Source organism: Alexandromys fortis, unplaced genomic scaffold (assembly GCF_014885135.2).
Source record: "Alexandromys fortis isolate MF-2015 unplaced genomic scaffold, M_Fortis_MF-2015_v1.1 scaffold_8_9099976_23576923, whole genome shotgun sequence".
In the NCBI taxonomy this organism is placed as follows: domain Eukaryota; kingdom Metazoa; phylum Chordata; class Mammalia; order Rodentia; family Cricetidae; genus Alexandromys; species Alexandromys fortis.
The window spans coordinates 10,496,155-10,502,248 of record NW_026067899.1 but is presented as its reverse complement, the minus strand read 5'-3'; the positions used below and the strand labels follow the sequence as shown (position 1 = coordinate 10,502,248).

The 6,094-nt window shown below is 45.5% G+C and overlaps 1 protein-coding gene across 12 annotated transcripts in view; it reads right to left on the bottom strand.

Moving 5' to 3' along the window:
- Positions 1 to 6,094, bottom strand: part of Rbms1 (RNA binding motif single stranded interacting protein 1) — a 213,954-nt gene that overhangs the window by 48,088 nt on the left and 159,772 nt on the right. The gene's annotated exons all lie outside the window — the stretch shown is intronic.

Genomic DNA, 6,094 nt, shown 5'->3' with positions numbered 1-6,094 from the left:
AAATTAGTAACAAAAAGAAAATTACAGAGTTGGGGCCTGGGAGAAGCTCTAATACAATATACTTAAAAAAAAATAAAGCAAAGTCGAAAATCTTAAGAGACATAGACACACACACACACACACACACACACACACACACACACAGACGCATGCACGCAACCAGTCAGAGGCTACAGAAACTGGATGTTCACAACTCCAGCACTGAAAGCCAAAAATGACCAAGTCATTCAAAGCAGGGCAGAAGGACAGAGGCCTAAGGCAAGCATGTTTTCTGAAACCCTCAGAACAGAATGCAAAACTATTTCAACGTAACTGACTCTGCCACAAGCCAAAAGCATTGGAGTCAAACTGGATGTTTCTTGGACTTACACTCAAGTTGGCTGTGACACAAAATGGGGCATCAGTATATTGATTACCAAATACGCTTCATTCTTTGTGAGGACAGCAATGTTCCACTGGCCCGCAGTCCAGTGGCACCAGGCTGAGAAGAGACTGAAGAGGGAAACAGCATCTACCTTCCTTATTTCACTTCTTACAAATGTGGAGAGACTACGGTATAAACCCATCACGGTGAAGGGCACACTTGGTCTATATAAGGGTACACCAGCCAGCAGCCCGACATCTTTAAATTTACTCAGCTCAAAAGGTCACTTGTGACAACAGTTGCAGCTCCAAGAGCAGAGCTGAAGGAGAGGGATAAATAAGGCTCCCATATTGATTACCTACAGGTTTGTCCCTGAACCACACTGTCCTTAGATGCTGCAGATAAAGATGAGCCAGCATTTCAAAGACACAGGAGTGGAGATGCGAGGGCTCCGAAGCTTGCACCATAAGAAAGGCAGAGAGAAATTAGCTTTGTATGAAAGAACGCAGTGGAAGCGGAGCGGATGCTCTAACATGACTTCCATGTCAGTTCCACTCAATTGCCACAACCTAAATGAAGGCGCTAGGCTCATACTCTCTGTACCCAGATTCACGGCATTTTCCCTTAGGTGTTTTGGTTGTACATGGCAAGGGACAGGGCTATATGTAACAACGATTTGGTAAATGCTTATCTACTGTTTGACCCAGTCATAAGAACTTCCCCAGTCTCTCTTGGTTGTTTTGCAGAATGTTGTGTAACAGAACAGGTAAGCATGGGCTGTAAAATGCGAGATTCTTTGAAAGAACAAATAACTCCCGAGATGCCAGACATAAGGAGCTGGGGAAGGGAAAAACTGACCGAAAGCCAAGTTCTGAAAAACTAGAGAGACTTGGGGAAACATCAAGCACCCATATGTGGCTGTTTCCTCCAAATGGGAATACTCCTTCCTGGAGGGAGGACGCAGCCCCTAAGACTCAAAGCTAAGGAAACTCGGCACTCACAAGGCCACCCCACAAGGCTGTACAGGCAGTGCTTACTGCCTGTACTTGGAAGTGAGGCCACGCCATAGCGGATCTGCCTGTAAACTGTTCAGGAGCACCAGGAGCAACTTGCAATGTTTTGTTTCGTCAGCCATACTGGGGTGGGATCTTTGATGATGCTTCTTCTGTAAATGACCTCAGTAAACCTAATGGTCCCTCGGTGTGTCATCTGTGCCCTCTCTTGGGTAGAAAGGCATGTGCTCGTGTCTCCCTGGAAAACTCACACAACCAGTGAACACCTTAACAGCCCAGCCATGTGCACAGGATGCTGACTCTATTCGGGAAGTGGTGAGAAAGAGGGGGATGCTTTATTTGCACTAAATACACAGAAATTATGTGCTTGCGAGTCACGTGATGAGACCAGGAAAGGTGAAATTTGGCGGAGAAGCGGCTAACTCATGGAACCAGTGTTTGGTTCACATGGAGAAAAGCCTCTAAGGGACATCCCTAAAGGCCTGGTCCTCAGTCAGCATGTCTAAAAAAAAAAAAAAATGAAAACAGAAAAAAACAAAAACTGTGCCCTATACATCAGGTGACTGGTGGCACACTCTCATATGTATAGATGTCCCAGAGCTAGATGGGAGGGGAAGATGTCAGAATACTCCAAAATCTCTAACAAACTATAATTAATACTATGCTAATGTTGACACAGTAACACTCAAGAGAGAAGAATAATTCATCCACAAGTTCTGAAGTGGCAAAAATCAACCTACAAACCCTTGGCTTATGCACACGAACAACCCTGGGTTTTCGATAGGGATATGTCGTAGTCTCTAAATAGCTACAACTTAGGCTGCACGGACTCTGATTATAAAAGCTATTGAATTTTAACCGTTATCGAATGAAGCTGCTACCAAAAGCTATGTCAAAGTCCTAAGTCCTCTGCATGTTATCTTTTGAAACAGGGTCCTCTTTGCAGATGTAATCAAGACAAGATACGCTCCCCTCCCGGGGGCTGTAGTCAAGTAAGACTGATACCCCTTTTTAGAGGAAAACCAATGCATAAAAAAGGCAGAGGCGGCTAAGCAATGACGCAGGTCGCGGAGGGCAGGATGCTGTTCAGGCTAGCAGCACTAAGAACTGTCAATCACCATATGTCACAGCTAGGAAAAGACAAGAGAGGCCTCTCCTGGGCATGGCCCTCCTGACACATTAAGCACAGACTTCTACCTTCCAGAACTGGAGGATAATGGACATTTGTTGTTTTAAGCTCCTCAGTGTGTGGCACCTGGTTGTGGCAGCCAAACAGAAAAAAACATAGCTTTAGCCTAAGTATGTATTTCTTTATAGGTCTTTGAACCCGTTCTGCTCAATCTTCATTTTCTGCTCCGTAACAAAATACCTCACGTGGTAAACGCACTGTCATTCCGCGGGACTCAACAGCACTTCCCCAGAGCAAGCCTCTCCTGACCTCTGCAGAATGAGCTAGACACTGCCTCTGCATTGTGCCCACGAAAGCCTATCACAACAGTGCCCTGGAGCAGCATCCTCAACCACACCACGCTCCCTGCGTGGCTCTATCCTAACCAGGCTTGCAACCTTGGACGATTTGTTTACCACTTTGAGCATGGGGCTTCAGCATGGTGTCTGGTAAATAATGAACATTCGATATTAAGGAGGAGAAGAGTGGAGAAGCAGTACTTATAGCCTGTTCTGACTGAGTACTTCACGTCTGAACATAATTATTCTGAATGCTTCCGAGAACCTGGTTGCGGGTGGAAAGTGAAATGTCCCATATAGGCTCTGAACTGGAAGGTTTGGACCCCGGTTGGTAGTGATGCTTCGGGAGGTTGAAGAACCTTCAGGAAGCAAAGCCCCTCTGGAGGAAGTGAGTCATTAGGGTGGGCCTTTAAGTTTTATAGTTTGGCCTACTACATGTCTACTCTCGGCTTCCTGATCTACCCAGCCAGGAGCAAGCAGCCTCATGCTCTGGCCCCTGCAGTTTGAGAGCTGTTCTGCTCCTTCCACGGTGACCTGCATTCTCACAGGGTGAGCCACAGCAACAAGGAGGGCGATATATTAATCTTACAAGCACTTGCAAAAGGGTAAACACCATGTATGAAGCTCCAGAGCCTTATCTAGAGCAAGCCACAGATGCAGGCCTCCTGGGCACTGACCTGGGAGAGGAGACTATGGGAAAGAGAGGCCATTTTCCATGGGAAACAGTGGGGAGTCTGCTTGAAGTGTTTCTAGGGTGAGTCAGGTGACTTCCTGGTGCAGGGTGGGGGGTACACAGTCCTTTACAAACTGACCTAAGAGGGGTTCCATGGTCACCAGTGATAACCCAAAAAGTAAGTGCAAAGAAGTTTCCCGACAGCCAAATTTATTCTGTGATTCTGACCTTTCTTGAAAATTCTCACAGGCCTCAGTTTGTTCTAACATTACATAAAACTTCAAGTCTACCTGAGGCTAACCATTTTTGTTTACCTTACTAACAGATAAATTTTTAAAAAAAATCTGGACATATTTTGTGTTGGGGAGCAAGAATCGAGTTTTCCTGCTCTGAGAGTGGAGCTAGATAGATCAACAGAATTGATGCCAATAACAAGGGTTACTTATATAGATGACTGAGTGAAAAATGCAGGCTCAATAATTCCCTTTAGAAATCACCCTTGACAGGACTGACTTTGTGTATATTTCACCTTCAAATCAAAACGAAAATAGAGCTCAATAAAATTCTATAAAATTGTCTACGAACCGAGCAGGCCACAAACAAAAGAATTCACATGTGAACATCAAGATAGCAGCAAGAAGGCTTGCCGTGTTCCCGTCGCTCCAGAGGAGGCTGCTGTGGGCACTTATCAGCAATGGTGTTTCCTTGCACTTCCTGTCACCACCCTGCTGAAGCAGCAGAGCGGCCTGCTCCTGAGCTTCCTTCTTCCTTGGCTGCTTTGTTTAGACTTCATGCTTGAAAAAGGTGAAGAAGGAAAGAGACCAGAAGGATGGCTCAGTGGGCAGAGCACTGCCCCGCAACCTAATGAATGGGGTTTGATCCCTGGAACCCACAGAAGGCGAAGGGTCGAGAACCGGCCCTCACAAAGGTGTCTTCTGACACGTGTCATGGAGTGTGCTAGCATACACACACACACACACGCACACACACACACATATGCAAGAATAAAAACTAGAATTAAAGAAACTTAATGAAAGTAAAATGTATACCAACATGAGGGAAGTGTTTCATGGACCCCGAGAAGGCCCCTTAGACTCTGGGGGAGATAGGACTAGTTTTCAAAAGCGAGCACAAACATCAGTGCTGTCGGAAAATCTGAAAGCGTGACATCAACGAGTGCAACTGAAGAGTGTCCCCACAGAACACGAGCACACTGTATGCTCATGCAAATAAACAAACAGTTCTTTTCAAGTAAAACCTACTTTGTCCTTTAAAGTTCAAGTGTACCATCTCCGGAGGGGGGTGGCTACAGTACCACTCAGATGGAGGTGAATATATGTTTGCAGACTCAGGCCAAGGTGCTACTGGATAATGATTTAATTGGGAGGAAAATATGGTGTGCTTTATACATATATTGTATATCATATACAAATATCGATAGACTTTCTTTTTGAAAGTGTGTGTGGATAAGTATGCAGTGGAGGACAGAGGACAACCTCAGGTATCCTTTTCAGGGACGTCATATATGTCCTTTGAGAGCTGGCCTTGAATGCACCAATTAGGCTAGACTTGCTGACTAGTGAGATCCAGGACTCCTCTTGTCTCTATCTTCCTAGCACTGGATGACAAGCGTATACCGCTACACCCTGGCATTTCCACATGGATTCTGGGGATCAAATTCAGGGCAAGTACTTTAGCAACTGAGCAGAAAACGTTGCTGTGGGCACCTAGCACCCCCGAGCCACCTCCCTAGTCCCAGGTGGGCTTTCTTTCAGCTTGAATTAAAAAGGGATATGACAAGAATATTTCTCTTCTGCTCATTTGAAAAAAATACTAATTACACATAAATCCCATTCTGATCCTGATATTACAACCCCTCTCTTATGAGGAATACAGTACCTGTCTTAGAACTGGAGTAGAATACAAGATAAAGTCCCAAACAAAAATCAAGTACCTCTCTAACTGTTCAACGGTTAGGAGCTCAGCTTATCAAAATGCCGTTTTCTTTTACCTGACCAGGTCCACCAGGCCAGCCTGAGACCTTTCAACCGGCCTGTTCCAAACTGCATTCAGAAAGAAGGTGATAACTGCCCCCTTCATACCCAGACTTACACTGGGTCATTAATCACCTGCCCCAAGTCCTCTAGGTTTCCTCTTAAAATGCCTTAGGCTGCAGATCAGTGCTTAGGCCTGACTCCCATCCCTCTCTAACCCTAGATTTCCTCACAGTGGCGGCAGGACAGAAAGGCACGGGGAGTGGACAAGAGCAGACACTTTCAGGTTCATTAAATCATAGAGTGAAATTTCCTTCTAGTCAAGAGACCCTAAACCACCGAAGAGTCAGAAACAACCGCGAGAGGAATTCAGAAGGCAGTGAGTGAGGGACAAGCCAGTCTTTCGAAAACCAACAGGCACTTCAGAGAGATGAAGCTGCAGTACTTTCCCATCGGAACACGAGATGAAGACAAGAGACGCAGGACGATTTGCTGAGAAGACATCAAATGTATAACCATGTGTCCTGTCCCAAGATGCCTATTCCTGATTGTCCATTTGACGATGATGAGTTTGCAAACTCAA